A 19,536-nucleotide genomic window follows, 5' to 3' on the forward strand; every position below is an offset into this window, starting at 1 on the left:
CCCTGTCATTTAAGAAAAAAATTCTAATCATCACACTTCATTGTTTCTTTTTCCCCTTTCCTTACTTTTGCTGGACTGACTGAGTTTCCTTTTTCCTTTTTTTTTTTAGCTATTAGTGGCTGGGAAGCTCTATGAACTATTTCTATTCTATTGATGCTTATCTGTCAGTTTTGTTTATTTATACAAATGACACACAAACATTTTGTAAATACAAAGTATAGAAGAATACAGGATAAAAAGTGGAAGTGTCTGTTCACTAAGTTTTGTGTATAGCTTTCCTCAGTATTTATGTATATATATATATATATTTATACAAATAGAAAGCTTTAGTGTTTTTTAAATGGTATCATTACTATATGTATAGGTCTACAATTTGCTTTTAAAGCCTAATATACATTGGAGATCTTTTCATGACAGTACATGAAGGTCTATCTAATTCTTTTTAAGGGCTGCATACTATTTCATAATAAAAACATACTACATTTTATGTAACCATTCCCCTATTTTGGAACATTTGGTTACTTCCAATTGTTGCTACAACAAACAATGAATATCTTGTAACATATACCTTCGTGCCTGTGTAGAAGTATTTCTGAGGATATATTAGAAATAGAATTGGGTCAGGCAGAAGGTATATTTAAATTTTGATAGACAGCTATATTAGTGTTAAGGAATATTATAGATACACACCCACCATCAGAATGACCACTGATTGTGCACACCATTAGCAACCTAAATATGATCAAACTTTATTGTAAAGTTTTTGTAAAATTACATGAGTTCATTCTCACTGAAACAACCACAACAAAGTAAAAGCAGAAATGCCCACTTGATCACCATCCCCTGCTCCCTCTGCTGCTGCTGCTAAGTCGCTTCAGTCGTGTCGGACTCTGTGCGACCCCATGGACTGCAGCCTACCAGGCTCCTCCATCCATGGGATTTTCTAGGCAAGAGTACTGGAGTGGCTTGCCATTGCCTTCTCCAGCTGATCCCTCTAGGGGAAACTAATTTCCACCTTGCTATTAATTTTTTTATTAAAGGTTTCATTATATTTGATCTTCTCAGGAATAACTCGGTAATTGACTCAAACTTCCTAGACATATTCTTAACAATTATTTGGACTTAAAGTGTTACAAGTTCATTTACTCACCAGTAAATGCCCCACTTTTACTGCCTTCTGGGACAGCTCCATCGTCATTTCCATCCAGTGATCCAGGTGACTGTGACATCATCTATATTTGGGAGCTAGGTTAAAGAACAGAAAATTCGGTTTTACAGCTGCCCTCTCCCATATCTCTATGGCCTTATGGATTCAATGACTGGTTTCCCAACTAATTTTACCATATTTGTTTCCTATCTTCAAGAAAACCCTCACAATTCCCACCCACTAATCATACCCTTCCCTTGTGATTCCCTATGGCTATGGATCTATTCTTATTTCTCTTCTTTCATTGAGAGCTAGTTTGGGGGAGAAAAAACACATCTGTTCAAACATCTTCAACTGGAAGTCTGACCTAGCCCTTCAAATCTTACCTCAAATTACGATGGCTTCGTGAGAGCGGGAAGGTAGAAAAAAACACCTGTTTTTCCCTATGGCTTGAGCCCCCGCTGGCTTGAATGCATAGGACTAGGCTCCCCTCCAACTGTCCCGCAACTATCTTGGGGGCTCTCCAAATTATGAGCTCACTTGTGATTTGAGCCAGGTCTCTAAAGATTCTATTGTGACCTCATCAGGGCTACCCACCTATGGGAGGCAGTTTTCTAACAGATACTCTCTCACATACTTTGCCTTTAATTCTCCATCCTGCACGTTAATAAAAGGTGTAACTCTATAATCTCCCTCTTCTAAAAGTTTGAGAGTGACGAACGAAAGGACAACATATAGAATAATTGAAAACTTGACTAAAAATGTGGCACCACTTAGGGTCTCTTGGCCGAAAAAGTAGGTCCATGTCAGTAAATTCAGACATGAAACCCTCCCCGCGTTACCCAATCTCAAAGGAGCCACTTCACTCACCGTCCTAGGGGGATGTACAGGATTGGTTGTTATTTGTTGTTTTATCTACTTCTATCTAAAAACCTCAGGGCTCACAAGGTCGCGCTAAGCTGCAAGTGCCCAACCTTCGCGTTAAGTCCTGCCTACCAAGGTTGGATTTCCCGTGGACTTATTGGGTTTCAAGGATAATTGACAACAAATCTGACCTATCCCTTCAGAGGAAACCCCTCTTGCAGCCTAGTGAGCGCCAAAAAAGGAACAACTCAAAAGATCTACTGTCGATGGATATGTTTGTTTCCCAAAGTCTGAGTTATTCACTCTTATAATAATACCTATGGGACATCAGCAAGTCAACCAAAGTTGTTCCGTTTCAAGACCAGTGCACTTCCTGAACTAACACTAATGAGTGGGAAAGTTCTGACTCCCCTCAGGGTCTTCTTGCACACCATCCCAGTGGAGAGGGAGGGGCTCCTCACGTGGTCTCTACTGAGCGCTGGGGTGGAAAAAATGAGATGGCAGCCTCGAGGTAGCCTGCCTAGGGTGGCAAGGCTGAGGGGTGGGCGCAGGTTTTCCGTGGCGTTTGGCTAGAGTACATCAGATTTCTAAACTGTTCTGTCTTGCTAGGTTGCTTCTTTCCTGATCCTTTGTCTAGGGACAGCTAAATTTGGGGAGGAAGCAACAGTTAGAACTGCACATGGAACAACAGACTGGTTCCAAATAGGAAAAAGGAGTACTCAATGCTGTATATTGTCACCCTGCTTATTTAACTTATATGCAGAGTACATCATGAGAAATGCTGGGCTGGAAGAAGCACAAGCTGGAATCAAGATTGCCGGGAGAAACATCAATAACCTCAGATATGCAGATGACATTACCCTTACGGCAGAAAGTGAAGAGGAACTAAAAAGCTTCTTGATGAAGTGAAAGAGGAGAGTGAAAAAGTAGGCTTAAAGCTCAACATTCAGAAAACGAAGATCATGGCATCTGGTCCCATCACTTCATGGGAAATAGATGGGGAAACAGTGTTAGACTTTTTTGGGGGGGGCTCCAAAATCACTGCAAATGGTGACTGCAGCCATGAAATTAAAAGACGCTTACTCCTTGGAAGAAATGTTATGACCAACCTAGACAGCATATTCAAAAGCAGAGACATTACTTTGCTAACAAAGGTCTGTCTAGTCAAGGCTATGGTTTTTTTCCTGTGGTCATGTATGGATGTGAGAGTTGGACTGTGAAGAAGGCTGAGTACCGAAGAATTGATGCGTTTGAACTGTGGTGTTGGAGAAGACTCTCGAGAGTCCCTTGGACTGCAAGGAGATCCAACCAGTCCATTTTGAAGGAGATCAGCCCTGGGATTTCTTTGGAAGGAATGATGGTAAAGCTGAAACTCCAGTACTTTGGCCACCTCATGCGAAGAGTTGACTCAATGGAAAAGACTCTGATGCTGGGAGGGATTGGGGGCAGGAGGAGAAGGGGACGGCAGAGGATGAGATGGCTGGATGGCATCGCTGGACGCGAGTCTGAGTGAACTCTGGGAGTTGGTGACAGACAGGGAGGCCTGGCGTGCTGCGATTCATGGGGTCGCAAAGAGTCGGACACGACTGAGCAACTGAACTGAACTGAGCTGAACTATTTGTCTTGCTGGTTGATGTTTCACACATACCTTTTCCACTATTGTGAATGGGATACTTCTTTTTCCTATTTCTATTTCCAGTACTGTTAGAATAAAATAAAGCTAGTGGAATATAATAATAGAATGTTAATTGTACAATCTACCTGGGGAGTATATTGGTGTTCATTGTGAAATTCTTTACACTTTTCTATGTGTTTAAAGGGTTTCCCAGGTGATGCTAATGGTAAAGAACCCTCCTGCTAATGCAGGAAACATAAAAGGCTTGATTTCCATCCTTGGGGTGGGAAGATCCCCTGGAGGAGGAAATGGCAACCCACTTCAGTATTCTTGCCTGGAGAATTCCATGGACAGAGGAGCTTCGTGGGCTACAGCCTATGAGGTCACAAAAGAGCCAGATGCAGCTGAGCACACATGCACATACCATACAATTTACACCTTCAAGGTATAAAATTCAATGATTTTATCGAATTCCAGATACATGTAACCATCACTAGTCAGTTTCAGAACATTTCTGAAACCTGTGAAAGACACCTCATACCCTTAAGGTATTGTCCCCTCTTGCTCTGCATCCTGTGGGTGGAAAGATTCCCTAAAGAAGGAAATGGCAACCCAATCTAGTGTCCTTGCCTAGAAAATCCCAGGAGGAGCCTGGCAGTCTATAGTCCATGGCGTCGCAAAGAATCAGACATGACTTATAGACTAAACAACAACAACCCAAAGGAGTGCCTTTTTCTAATCAGCTCACCGAAAGGGGGCACTTTTTTTGTGTACAGTTTTTCTGCTCTGAGATCATGCCTGCTATTTGTCACCTTGGCGTTCTCAGAAGCACTGTCATGCAGATAACTGGATTTCTCAATCTTAATGCACCCTTATTAGAAATCTTGACTAATCAGAAGCCAGAACTGGAAGAGGCCTTTTCCCCTTGTCTCTCAGAGTGAGCCACTATCATTGCCTCAGTCAAATTGACAGAAGAAAATGACTTTGTTCAAATTAGATCAAGATGGCGGCCTAAGTGCTTGTAGCTTTGTCTCCATCCTCTCTTCTCCAAATCTCTTAAAACATCAGAATAGCAAAGGACCAAGACTGGTATAATTAAAGCAAACTGTACCATCAGCAGTTCAGAAACTGTGAAGATCCCTTGAGGGTAGAAATTGAATATGATCATAATGATAAAAGAGAAGGAGGAGACCAGTTCAAAACCTGCAAGGGAAAATTATTGGATTAAATCCAGAGAAAATAAAATTTCAGAATGAATAAATGCAAAGAGGAGGAGAGGCTCTCCTGTCAATTAAAGAATTGAATTCAGGAAAGAAGGATCAGTTGGGCCCCCTTGTGATCAGTCCTACACCCCCTTCCCCAACCCATTCCAAGGTTAAAGCCTAAAATTTCACACTAAAGAAAGTGAGCTATTTGCTTCCAAAAATTTGCTAGTGTGAATACAGCATCCTAGGAAACAAAACAAAACAAAACAAAACAAAACAGCAGACCTTGATGTAATCTGGACTTCCACAAAATATATGGAAAAACAAAAAGAGAGAAGCAACTTTGGACAGGAGAGAAATACACTATAACGTTCTCCACTGCCAGAGTAAAACTGTTTTGGCAATTTGCAGGGAGTAAGGAGAATGGCCCTTTCCGACTCCGGCAGAAGCACTTACCTTAAGGGGGAGCCTGACAGTTCAACACACACAACCCACTTATACAAAGACCTTCTGCTAAGGAGAGGGGACAGAGACACACAACTGCAGAGGGAACCCAGGCAACCTATTTTTGCTAATCAATTTGTCTCTTATTCACTAATATGCACAGACAACAAAAGATTACCAGAAATAGTTGCAGAAAGCCTACAACATAAAAAGAAGAACCAAGACTTTCGATAGAAAAAAATCCAGAAAGTTCTAAAAAGCAAAACATGAATTTGCAGAGAGGGCAACTATACACATAGCATTTACATTGTATTTACAACTATTTACATAGCATTGATATGTATTAGGTATTATCAGTAACCCAGAGGTGATTTAAAGTATCATGGGAATTTTAATAATAACTCTAAATGGTATATAACCTTTAAAAATATGAATCACTGTATTGTATACCTGTAACAGATAATACTGTAAATCAACCATCCTTCAGTTTTTTAATTTATTGATTTTGTTTTGATTTTTATTTGTTTTTTATATTCTGCACATGAGTACAAATCATACAGTATTTGTCTTTCTCTCATTTAACTTGTTCCACTTAGCATAAAAACCTCAGGGTTCATTCATGTTGTTGCAAAATGGCAAGATTTCTCTTTTATGGCTGAGTATATTCCATTGCACGGAGAAGGCAATGACACCCCACTCCAGTACTCTTGCCTGGAAAATCCCATGGACAGAGGAGCCTGGTGGGCTACAGTCCTTGGGATCGCAAAGTTGGACACGACTGAGCAACTTCACTTTCACTTTTCATTCTCATGCATTGGAGAAGGAAATGGCAACCCACTCCAGTGTTATTGCCTGGAGAATCCCAGGGACAGAAGAGCCTGGTAGGCTGCCATCTCTGGGGTCGCACAGAGTCAGACACAACTGAAGCAACTTAGCAGCAGCAGCAGCAGCAGCAGCATATTCCATTGCAACAATATAAATGAACAAATCAAACCAAAAACAAAGACATAGACACAGAAAATAGACTAGTGGTTACCAGAGGAAGGTGGGGAGGATGAAATGGGGATCAACTGTAAGGTTATGGAAACTGTTAGGATGGAAACTAAATTTTTGGTGGTGAGCATGTTGTAGGGTATACAAAAGTAGAAATATAATATACATATGAAGCTTAGTTAATATTATAAATCAACATTACCTCAATAAAAATAAATAAATACACTCCAAAATATAATAATAAAGTACAGGGAAGGATGTGCATAGGTTATATGCAAATATCATGCCATTTTATGTGAGAGCTGAGCATCTGAGGATTGGCATCCACTGCGGTCCTGGAACCAATCCTCTGTGGATCCTGTGGGATGACTGTAAATAGAATGACTGGGAGGCTGGGTGGGGTGACCAGGTGGGAGCACGGACCCCGTCCCTTTGAGACTCCACGTGTGACATCTCAGGGGTGCCGGCCTCGGCCCGGCTGCTAGCACAGGCTCTTCCCGGAAGCTCAGATCCCTCTGTTCTCCATGGGCATTGGCCAGGCAGGGCACTACCTGCATCTCTGCCTGACCTACCACCCACCTCTGGTCTGTGCCACTTTGATCCTGCTGCTCCTTGGCCTTTCTGGCCTGGGTCTTGGTGGCTTCCTCCTCACCCACAGAACTGACTGCATAGCCCTGACATCTCCCAGGACTGGGTCTCCTTATTAAGATCTTTTGGCCAGCTGACCCTGTGCCCTGTGAATGGGACAGTCACAGGGAAGGGGCGTGGGTCTCATGTCATGGGCTTACTGGCCACCTTGAACTTCGGAGATGGTCCAGACAGGAACAAGAGCCAGACATTCCAAGCCCAGTTCCAGGGTAGTCAGATGGGATTGAAAGGATCTTTTGCAAGAAAGCTGGTCCTTGTTACGGCCAGGGTGATCACAAAAAGGACCCCAGGAACCTGCCTGTATTTTAGTACTACTCCAGAAATCCTGCCCTCCAGCCAGCCACTGATACCCTGCTCAGAGGAGGGAGCAGGAAATGCCACCCTGAGTCCTAGAATGGCTGAGGAGTGTGTCAGTATCTGGAGCCACGAAGGTCTTGTGCTCATCAAGTTGCTCACCTCGGAGAAGCTGGTTCTGCGTGGCTCTCGGCTGCTGGTTTTGGGCTTCTTCCTGATTCTGTTCTGTGGCCTCTGCTGTCTCACTGCAGCATGCTTCCATCCATGCCGGGAGTCTCACTGGTCTAGAACCCGGCTCTGAGGGCTCTGGCTTAGTTCCTGTCTCGCTCTCAGATGTGGATCAACTTCTTGGGCTTTGATTCTGAGTTGGAAGAGATGTTACCAAAAGTGGAGAGCTGGAATGTGGGAGGAAATAAAAGGCTTTTTTGCTCAATAAATAAATAAATAAATAGAACGACTGGCCCTGAGTGGGGAAGGATGAGGAGTGAAGTAATACAAGGAACAAAGCTCCAATTTGCAGATTCTAATTTTCTGATATATTCAGAACACATTGTAGGCATATTCAGAACCTTTATGAATTACTCAGGTAAATATTATAGCAAGTGAAAGTGTTAGTTACTGAGTCGTGTCTGACACTTTGCAACCCCATGGACTGTAGCCCACCAGGCCCCTCTGTCCATGGGATTCTCCTGGCAAGAATACTGGAGTGGGTTGCCATTCCCTTCTCCAGGGACTCTTCCCTACCCAGGGATTGAACTTGGGTCTCCTGCACTGAAGGCAGATTCTTTACTGTCTGAGCCAACACGGAAGCCCAGTTACAGCAAAATGAAATAAATGAATCTGAAGAAGAGGATGATGTGAAATAGAAATAGCGGTGAGCAAAGAAACAGTAAGAAAACAAACAAAAAAAAAGTTAAATGGAATGGGATGAGGGTAGACAGTTGTAAGTTGTATGTTTGGTACCAGGCAATCCAATCTTCCTTTGTATCTTATATATAAAGTAGGATGTGTTGGTTAGGGGAAGGGTGGCAAAAATTTGAGAAACATGGAGAAGGTTTGAAATAGTTCAGAATAACTTAACAAGACATAAGTACTGGGATAGCTGGGCAGACTTTCAGACATATTTGACGTGAGGTATTTCTCTAAGAAATCATCAGATCATGTGAATAAGTAAGGATATAGAGAAGCTCATACCACTACTTAACAAGGCTGAGTGTATGTATGTACATATATATGAGATTTAGTTCAGTTCAGTTCAGTCGCTCAGTCGTGTTGGACTCTTTGCGACCCCATGAACTGCAGCACACCAGGCCTCCCTGTCCATCACCAACTCCTGGAGTTCACCCAAACCCATGTCCATTGAGTCAGTGATGCCATCTAACCATCTTATCCTCTGTCGTTCCCTTCTCCTCCTGCTCTCAATCTTTCCCAGCGTCAGGGTCTTTTCAAATGAGTCAGCTCTTTGAATCAGGTGGCCAAAGTATTGGAGTTTCAGCTTCAACATCAGTCCTTCCAATGAATATTCAGGACTGATTTCCTTTAGGGTGGACTGGTTGGATCTCCTTGCAGTCCAAGGGACTCTCAAGAGTCTTCTCCAACACCACAGTTCAAAAGCATCAATTCTTCGGCGCTCAGCTTTCTTCACTGTCCAACTCTCACATCCATACATGACCACTGGAAAAACCATAGCCTTGACAAATGGACCTTTGTTGGCAAAGTAATGTCTCTGCTTTTCAGTATGCTGTCTAGGTTGGTCATAACTTTCCTTCCAAGGAGCAAGCGTCTTTTAATTTCATGGCTGCAAACACCATCTGCAGTGATTTTGGAGCTCAGAAAAATAAAGTCTGACACTGTTTCCACTGTTTCTCCATCTATTTGCCATGAAGTGATGGGATCAGATGTCATGACCTTCATTTTCTGAATGTTGAGCTTTAAGCCAACTTTTTCACTTTCCTCTTTCACTTTCATCAAGAGACTCTTTAGTTCTTCTTCACTTTCTGCCATAAGGCTGGTGTTATCTGCATATCTGAGGTTATTGATATTTCTCCCGGCAATCTTGATTCCAGCCTGTGCTTCATCCAGCCCAACATTTCTCATGATGTACTCCGCATATAAGTTAAATAGGCAGGGTGACAGTATACAGCCTTGACGTGCTCCTTTCCCTATTTGGAACCAGTCTGTTTGTTGTTCCATGTCCAGTTCTAACTGTTGCTTCCTGACCTGAATACAGATTTCTCAAGAGGCAGGTCAGGTGGTATGATATTCCCATCTCTTTCAGAATTTTCTACAATATATGAGATTACCTTGTACAAATATAGAATGTATTTATTTTTGCAGATACCCATTAGAACATTTTCAGAAATAACTCATTTATCAGTCTGCAAAAATTCAGAAATCATAGGAATGACATTCTCTGATCACAATACAATAACATTAGAAATTAAAAACAGAAAAAGGGCCCCCTGAAATAACACACTTTAGAATTCTTTTCTGGTTCAAGTCCCTTAGATAACAGCTTTCTCCAGATAGAATTTATAGGCCATAAAATTCACCCTTTTAAAGCAGACAATTCAATGGTTTTAGTGTATTTACAGAGTTGTGCAACCATTGTCACATTCTAATTTTAGAACACGGTCACCACCCCATAAAGAGATCCTGTCCCTTTCCTCAGCTGCCTCTATAGTGACTGGTCCTTCTGAGGAAGCTAAGGCCGTGTTGAGGTGAGGCCCTGACTTCATCCAGCCACTAGGACCATTACAGGCAGCCCCTGCTTAGCATTCACCTGCAGCATGGCCTCTGAGCTCACCTGCATCTGCTTGGCCTTCGTCCTGCACAACAGTGAAGTGACAGTCCCGGAGGATAAGATCAATGCCCTCATTAAAGCAGCCGGTGTAAATGTTGAGCCTTTCTGCCCAGGCTTGTTTGCAAAGGCTTTGGCCAATGTCAACATCTGAAGCCTCATCTGCAATGTGGGGGCTGGTGGACCTGCCGTGGCAGGAGGCCTTGTCCCCTCCCCCACTGTTGCCCCAGCTGAGGAGAAAAAAGTAGAAGCAAAGAAAGAAGAATTTGAAGAGTCTGTTGATGACATGAGCTTTGGCTTTTTTGACTAAATCTATTTGGTAACATGTTTAATAAAAAACTGAGCTCTTTGCTGCAGGAAAAAAAGAGACTCCTGTATGTATTAGCTGACACATCCTATTCCCACCTTTCCCCATACCCTGGCAACCACTGATCTACTTTCTGTCTCTATGTACTTGCCTATTCTGGACATTTCATATAATGGAGCTGTGTAATATGTGGCTTTTGTGATTGGCTTCTCTTACTTAGCCTAATATTTTCAAAGCTTATCCATGTAGTAGCATGTCTCAGAATTCTTCCTTTCTATGGCTGAACCATATTCCATTGTATGGGTAAGTCAGATTTGTTTATTTCACCAGCTGAAGGATATTTGGGTTGTTTCTACTTTTTAACTATTATGAATAATGTTGCTATGAACATTCATGTACAAGCTTTTGTGTTGGGCTATGTTTTCATTTCTTGGGTAGATGCCTAGGAGTGGAATTGCTGGACCATTTGGTAACTCCATAGTTAACATTGGGCTTCCATGGTGGCTCAGATGATAAAGAATTTGCCTTAAGTGCAGGAGACCCAGGTTTGATCCCTGGGTGGGGAAGATCCCCTGCAGAAGGGAATGGCAACCCACTCCAGTGTTCTTCCTTGGAGAATGCCATGGACAGAGGAGCCTGGCAGGCTATGGTCCATGGGGTCATTAAGAGTTGGACACGACTAAGGAACTAACACTTTAACTAATTAACATTACGTGGAACAGCTAAATTGTTTTCCAAAGTGGTACTATTTTGTCTTCCCACAGTGATGTGTGAGGGTGCCAGTGTCTCCATATCCTTGCCAACACATATTTTTTGTATTTTTAATTATAGCCATCCTGATAAGGTATTTTCTAAATATTTAACAAACTCTTTTGGTACAGTTTCAGATTGACAGAAAAGACATAAGAATATTACAGAGAGCTCATATATACCCTGTATCCAGTTTTTTATATTGTTAATATTACTGTGGTACATTTATCACAACTAATTAACTAATGTTGTTGTTCACTTGCTCAGTTGTGTCTGACACTTTGCGACCCCATAGACTGCAGCACACCAGGCTTCCCTGTCCTTCACCATCTCCTGGAGTTTGCTCAAACTCACGTCCATTGAGTCGGTGATGCCATCCAATAATGAGCCAATATTGATACACTATTATTAACTATATGTCCATATTTTTTTCAAATTTCCTTAGTTTCTACCAAAATGCCCCCTTTTCTCTTTCAGGACCCCCATCCAAAATCCACATTAGCTTCAGTGATCATATCACTTACGGCTGTTCTTGGCTGTGACCATTTCTTAGACCTTCCTTGTTTTTGATGACCTTGACAGTTCTAAGGAGTCTGGTCAGATATTTTGTAGAATATCCTTCAGTTTGTGTTTGTCTAATGCATTCTCCATAATTATACATCACAGCAAGGGTACATGTCCTCAACATGACTTATCATTGATAAGTGAACCTTGAGTGCCTGGCTGAGGCAGTGTTTGGCTTGTTTTTCTATTGCAACATTCCTCTTTTTCTCTTTTTCCAAACTCCACTCTTTATAAGGAAGTTATTATGCACATCCTACACTTAAGGAGTGGGCAGTTATGCTCCCCTGGCTTGAGAAAGTATCTACATAAATTATTTAGAATTCTTCTGTACAGGAGATTTATCTACTCTCCTTTTATTTATTTATTTGATCATTTGTTAATATCAGTATGGATTTGTTAATATTTATTCTATACTTTGAATTATAATCCAATGATATTTAATTTGTTACTCAAATTGTTTCATATTTGGCCATTGAAAGCTCTTTCAGTTGGCTCCTGTATCCCTTTGACATACGTCTATAATTGCAGGGTTTTTTTTGTTTATCTGCTTGTTCAGTTTTATATAATTAAAAAAAATTTATGGTGCTCCTGCTCCTGGCTCATTTTATATTTTCCCTGCCCCAGTCTTAGAGTCAGCCATTTCTCCATGGAGCCCTGGCTCCTTCTATTAGAGAACAGAGAAAATTTGGTGCTATCTACTAAATTAAATATCCACTTAAGCCTCAACTTTACTATTCTACTAGGTATGTAGCTCAAAGAAATATTGGCATTTGTTTGAAAGGGATATATGCAGGCAATTTTTGAGTGTAAGCATTTCAAATGTGATATTCTGTGTATGAGCAATTCACTTAAATATTTATTGCATGCTGATTATGAGTTCAGCACCAACCTAGACCTTGGTAATATAGCAGGGATTCTTGGCGTTTACCATTTAGTGGGGGAAACAATCAACAAAAAGATAGATGAGTAATATCAAGCAGTCCTGTAAGTCAGGGTACCAGCAGAAAAGAGAGGTACATTTAAAATGAAGTATTGATAAGGATTTAATCATTAAAATCTACTGCAGGGCACAGAGCAGGGTGGAAAGGGGGAAAGTGGATACAGATAGGCAAAGCAAGAATATTCAGGGAAGGGGTGATAGTACTACGGGGAAAGGTAAAGAAGAGTAAAAGAGAGAGTGTAAAATGGGGCACTCTTAGATAGTGTTAGGATGAGGTGGCCTTTGAATAATGGCATGAGTGAAGGGAGGGAGAGAGACAAGTAGATATCCAAGAAAAGTCATTCTAGGCAGAGGGCAAAAGCGACAAGACCCTGAAGTGTTATTCACACAATGAAATATTATACTTCAATCAAAATGAATGAACTATAGTAATATGCAAAGATACACAGATGAATCTTAGAAAAGTAAATAATAACAAGGAAAAATCAGGTTCTGAAAGAGTACTACAGCATACAACCTAATAACCTTTCTATAAAGTTAAAATAAATTATAATAAATAATATACTTTAAGAGGGGCTTCCCTGGAGGTCCAATGGTTAAGTTTGTACACTTTCAACACAGGGGACACGGGTTCAGTCCCTGGTGGGGGAACTAAGATTCCACATGCTGTACCATGCCACCAAAAAGTTTACATATATATATAAAAATATATATAATATAAAAATAAATATACTTATATATATATAAAGTATATATATATATACTTTAAGAAAGACTCATCCACATATGCATGCATATACACACATATATAACATATATGTACGTTATATATATATATATATGTATATGTATATCTCATATATGTGTGTGAATATATGTGTGGGCTTCCCTGGCTCAGTGGTAAAGAATACGCCTGCAATGCAGAAGATGCAGGTTCGATCCCTGGGTAGGGAAGATCTCCTGAAGAAGGGAATGGCAACCGACTCCGGTATTCTTGTCTGGAGAATCCCATGGACAGGGGAGCCTTGCAGGCTACAGTCCATGGGGTTGCAAAGAGTCAGACAGCACTTAGCGACTAAACAACAACAACATGTATGTATAAAGTAAAACTGTATTAAATAGAGCACCATAAAATGATGAACACAAGATTCAAGATGATGATCCTTTGCCAGGGGCTGAGGGGAGGCAGACGAATGAGATTGGGGGCCATATAGTCAGATTTAGTTATTAAGTTCATGGATGCTTGTTACATTATTAAAAACAACTAACTAAAAGTGAATATGCTTGGATTAATAAGAGAATGTGACATCAATCAAAGATTATGATTAATTTAATTATATTCATCCAAGGCCCAATGGAAAAAAAATAAGACTCTGAAAAGCAAGAGACCATACTTGGCATACTTGTGAAGTAGCAAAAAAGCCAGTGTGGCTGGCGCAGAGGGAGGGAAACGGAGAGCAATAGTAGATGGAGGGGTGGAGGGGACTGAACCGTGTAGGGCCTTCAGGGCAGGAGGACCTTGGACCTTGTTATACCTGAGATGGGAAGCCATCGGAGGTTTTGAGCAAGGGAGTCAGAGGATCTGACTTATGTTTTAAAAGTTTCATCCTACTTACTGTGTAAAAAATAGATTGTAAGGGAGCAGGCATAAGAAATGAAAGCAAAAAGGCAAAAACAAGTAAGAGACAAGTTTGATAATCAAGGTGACAGACGATAGTGATTTTGACTAAAGTCATACTGTTGGAGGTATGTGAGAAGTGATCAGATTTTGGATATATTTTGAAAGTAAAAATATTTGATAGAGATAGTATTTTGTGATGGACTAAGTGAAGGATGTGTGAGAAAGAGAGGGCTTCATGGATATTTGACACAAGAAAATATGTGGATAGAACTCCCATTTATTGAGATGAGGATGACTGCATGTTGGGGAAGGGGCTGAAATTAAGAATTTTATTTTGGATATGAATTGTTTTCCAACGTCTGTTATTCAAGTGGAGATATTAACTTCGGATAGTCTGAAGTTTAGAGGAGATTTCCAGATTGGAGATTTAAAATTGGACATAAAATGTATACAGACGGTATTTATAGGTATGAAACTGGCTTTTAGTGTAACCAAGGGAAAAAACATGGACAAGAGAGTCACAGACTGAGTCCTGGAGCAATCCAACAAGAAAATGCTGAAGAGAGGAGGAGAATTATCACCCCAAAAGATGTCCATTTCATTAGAAGGGACTGGAATGCAAAAGTAGGAAGTCAAGAAACACCTGGAGTAACAGGCAAATTTGGCCTTGGAATATGGAATGAAGCAGGGCAAAGGCTAATCGAGTTTTGCCAAGAGAATGCACTGGTCATAGCAAACACCCTCTTCCAACAACACAAGAGAAGACTCCACACATGGACATCACCAGATGGTCAACACCGAAATTAGACTGATTATATTCTTTGCAGCCAAAGATGGAGACACTCTATACAGTCAGCAAAAACAAGACCAGGCGCTGACTGTGGCTCAGATCATGAACTCCTTTTTGCCAAATTCAGACTTAAATTGAAGAAAGTAGGGAAAACTGCTAGACCATTCAGGTATGACCTAAATCAAATCCCTTATGATTATACAGTGGAAGTGAGAAATATATTTAAGGGATTAGATCTGATAGAAAGAGTGCCTGATGAACTATGGAATGAGGTTCATGACATTGTACAGGAGACAGAGAGCAAGACCATCCCCAAGAAAAAGATGTGCAAAAAAGCAAAATGGCTGTCTGGGGAGGCCTTACAAATAGCTGTGAAAAGAAGAGAAGCAAAAGCAAAGGAGAAAAGGAAAGATCTACCCATTTGAATGCAGAGTTCCAAAGAATAGCAAGAAGAGATAAGAAAGCCTTCCTCAGCGATCAATGCAAAGAAATAGAGGAAAATAATAAAATGGGAAAGACTAGAGATCTCTTCAAGAAAATTAGAGATACCAAGGGAACATTTCATGCAAAGATGGGAAAAATAAAGGACAGAAATGGTCTGGACCTAACAGAAGCAGAAGATATTAAAAAGAGGTGGCAAGAATACACAGAAGAACTGTACAAAAAAGATCTTCACGACCCAGACAATCATGATGGTGTGATCACTCACCTAGAGCCAGACATCCTGGAATGTGAAGTCAGGTGGGCCTTAGGAAGCATCATTATGAACAAAGCTAGTGGAGGTGATGAAATTTTAGTTGAGTTATTTCAAATCCTGAAAGATGATGCTGTGAAAGTGCTGCACTCAGTATGCCAGCAAATTTGGAAAACTCAGCAGTGGCCACAGGACTGGAAAAGGACAGTTTTCATTCCAGTCCCTAAAAAAGGCAATGCCAAAGAATGCTCAAACTACTGCACAACTGCACCCATCTCACACGCTAGTAAAGTAATGCTCAAAATTCTCCAAGCCAGGTTTCAACAATACGTGTACCATGTACTTCCAGATGTTCAAGCTGGTTTTAGAAAAGGCAGAGGAACCAGAGATCAAATTGCCTACATCCGCTGGATCATCAAAAAAGCAAGAGAGTTTCAGAAAAACATCTACTTCTGCTTTATTGTCTGTGGCAAAGCCTTTGACTGTGTGGATCACAATAAACTATGGAAAATTCTTCAAGAGATGGGAATACCAGACCACCTGACCTGTCTCTTGAGAAACCTGTATGCAGGTCAGGAAGCAACAGTTAGAGCTGGACATGGAACAACAGACTGGTTCCAAATAGGAAAAGGAGTACGTCAAGGCTGCATACTGTCACCCTGCTTATTTAACTTATATGCAGAGTACATCATGAGAAATGCTGGGCTGGAAGAAGCACCAGCTGGAATCAAGATTGCTGGGAGAAATATCAATAACCTCAGATATGCAGATGATACCACCTTTAAGGCAGAAAGTGAGCCTCTTGATGAAAGTGAAAGAGGAGAGTGAAAAAGTTGGCTTAAAGCTCAACATTCAGAAAACAAAGATCATGGTATCTGGTCCCATCATTTCATGGTAAATAGATAGAGAAACAGTGGAAACAGTGACAGACTTTATTTTTGGGGCTCCAAAATCACTGCAGATGGTGATTGCAGCCATGAAACTAAAAGACGCTTACTCCTTGGAAGAAAAGTTATGACCAACCTAGACAGCATACTGAAAAGCAGAGACATTACTTTGCCAACAAAGGTCCATTTGTCAAGGCTATGGTTTTTTCAGTAGTCATGTATGGATGTGAGATTTGGACTATAAAGAAAGCTGAGCGCTGAAGAATTGATGCTTTTGAACTGTGGTGTTGGAGAAGACTCTTGAGAGTCCCTTGGACTGCAAGGAGATCCAACCAGTCCATCCTAAAGGAAATCAGTCCTGAATGTTCATTGTAAGGACTGATGCTGAAGCTGAAACTCCAATACTTTGGACACCTGATTCGAAGAGCTGACTCATTTGAAAAGACCCTGATGCTGGGAAAAATTGAAGGCAGGAGGAGAAGGGGACAACAGAGGATGATGGCTGGATGGCATCATCAACTCAATGGAGATGAGTTTGTGTGAACTCCGGGAGTTGGTGATGGACAGGGAGGCCTGGTGTGCTGCAGTTCATGGGGTCCCAAAGAGTCAGACAGGACTGAGTGACTGAACTGAGCCATTGTGGGATAAATAGAATCAGTAGAGGGTTGTGTTAAGGAAGTTAAGTTATCAAACTGTTTCAAAAAACGGATCATAGTCAACTCAAATACTACTGAGAGTTTGGGCAAAATCAGAACTGGAAATGATTTGTGGTTTTGGCAAGATAGAGGTCATTGGTAACCTTGGTCAATGAGAGCTGTTTCAGTGGCATAGTGGTGACAAAAGCCTGACTGGAGCAGGCTCAGAAAAGAATAGAAGGAGATGAATTAGAGATGGTAAGTAGAGGCAACTGAATCAAAGATTGTTGCTATAATGAGGAACAGTGAAATTTCATGGTAGCCAGAGTGTTATTTCATTTGCTCATTCAATGAGTATTTATTGAATGTCTACCATGTGCCAAGAACTTGGATATAACAGTGAATAAAAAAAATAGACAAATCCTTGTCTTCATGGAGCTTACAATTTAGCAGAGAAGCATAATAAATAATAATGTAATAAATTTTATAGTATGTTAGAAAGTGAGACATGCTATAGAAAAATTGAACTAAGGAAAGGGATGGGGGGTGATTAGATGACATTTTTAAATGGAAATATTAGGGAAATATTTACTGAGAAGTTAACATTTGAGCCAAGGTCTGAAGGAAGTGAGGATTATATGGCGATCTGAGGCAGAATTTTCCAGGTAGACCAGATGGCTCAGCGGTAAAGAATCCGCCTGCCATGCAGGGGACACAGGAGATGTGAGTTTGATCCCTGGGTTGGGATAATCCCCTGGAGGAGGAAATGAGGAACTGGGTGGGCTACAGTTCATAGGGTTGCATAGAGTCAGACATGACAGAGCATGCATGCAGACACAGACAGCTTCCAGGTAGAAGGACCAACCAGTGAGAAGACCTAATGTGAGCAAACAGTGCAAAAACCCTAGGATGCGGTGTGTTGGAAAATAGCATGGTGGTCAGTGTAATTGGGGTAGATTAAGAGAAGGAGACGAAAAGTAGTAGAAAATGAAATGAACCAGGATCTTCAATGAACGAATGAGAGTGTGTGTGCTCAGTTGCTTCAGTCCTGTCTGACTCTTTACGACCCTATGGACTCTAGCCTGCCAGGCTACCCTGTCCACGGGGATTCTCCAGGTAAAAATATTGGAGTGGGCTGCCACACCCTCCTCCAGGGGAACTTCTGACCCAGGGATTGAACCTTCATCTCCTGCATTGCAAGTGGATTTTTTACGGCTGAGGCACAGGAGAAGCCCTCAAAGAACCATGAGTAGAGGACAACACAAAGGAAGTCGAGGTGTAACCAGATGGTCTGAAGCTTAGAGGAAGGAGAATCAGGGTTGTGTTGTGTGTTTTGCCTGAGGGTGTCTGGAAGTTGTAATGTGGCTGGAAGAGGATGCCAGGTCACCTCCTGACTCCCCAATACATGTAGTGTCTTGATGTGAATCACTTTCACTGGAAAGGGCTGAAAAGGAATTTCCAACCTCAGGGGAAAGCCAGGAATATCAGTGGACACTTAGGGATGAGTTGGAGGATGGGTAGGAGAGTTTGTTAATCTTGGGATGGTGTTCCAGGGAGGCGTCAGAAGCACCTGGAAGTTAAGGTAGAAATGAGAGTTCAAGTGGCAGGAGGAGAATCACAGGAATGTAGGAATGAAGTTAGAGAAGCAGAATAACAACAACACAAATAATTTAACAACGCTTTGCATGGATTCTCTCATTTAATCCTCGTAACAGCCTCAGAAAGTAGAGCCTTTATTTTGCAGCTGAGAAGAGAGGCACAAGAGTTTCAGTGATTTACCCAAGATCACATAGCAAATAGACTGAACTGGGTGCTTACATATTGAAAGTGAAAGTGAAAGTTGCTCAGTCGTGTCCGCCTCTTTGCAAACCCATGGATTATACACAGTCCATGGAATTTTCCAGGCTAGAATACTGGAGTGGGTAGCCTTTCCCTTCTCCAGCGGATCTTCCCAACCCAGGAATCAAACTGGAATCTCCTGCAGTGCAGGCGGATTCTTTACCAACTGAGCTATCAGGGAAGCCCCTTGGACAATGACAAAAGAGATAAGGGATGTGAGTGAGGCACAGTGGGTTTGGCTTACCATAAATTTGGCAAGATGATTAGTTCTGACAGTTCTGATAAACAGAGGTCTTTCAGCTCTCCCCAGATTTAACTGTATTTGGGACTGGAGGTAGGAGAGGCTGTTTTGTTGGTGTTCCTTATATTGTTCCATATGGAAAGATCCAGGCAGTGGCTGGGCCAGTGTATTTTCTCACTTGTGGTCTGCAGAGTGATTGATAGGTGGGGTTAGTGGTGTGATTCTTAGGTATGTCTTGATCTTGTGGGGGATATAAAG

General features: G+C 41.4%; 1 long non-coding RNA gene and 2 pseudogenes across 1 annotated transcript in view; all 3 read left to right on the forward strand.

The window, feature by feature from the left end:
* The window catches only part of LOC138931167 (uncharacterized), a 111,424-nt gene that overhangs the window by 89,572 nt on the left and 2,316 nt on the right, over positions 1–19,536 (forward strand). The window lies entirely within an intron of this gene.
* LOC138930029 (insulin-like growth factor-binding protein 3 receptor pseudogene) lies at positions 6,793–7,511 on the forward strand (annotated as a pseudogene).
* Positions 10,000–10,320, forward strand: LOC138930104 (large ribosomal subunit protein P1-like; annotated as a pseudogene).

The sequence above is a fragment of the Ovis canadensis genome, chromosome X (genome assembly GCF_042477335.2).
Source record: "Ovis canadensis isolate MfBH-ARS-UI-01 breed Bighorn chromosome X, ARS-UI_OviCan_v2, whole genome shotgun sequence".
In the NCBI taxonomy this organism is placed as follows: Eukaryota; Metazoa; Chordata; class Mammalia; order Artiodactyla; family Bovidae; genus Ovis; species Ovis canadensis.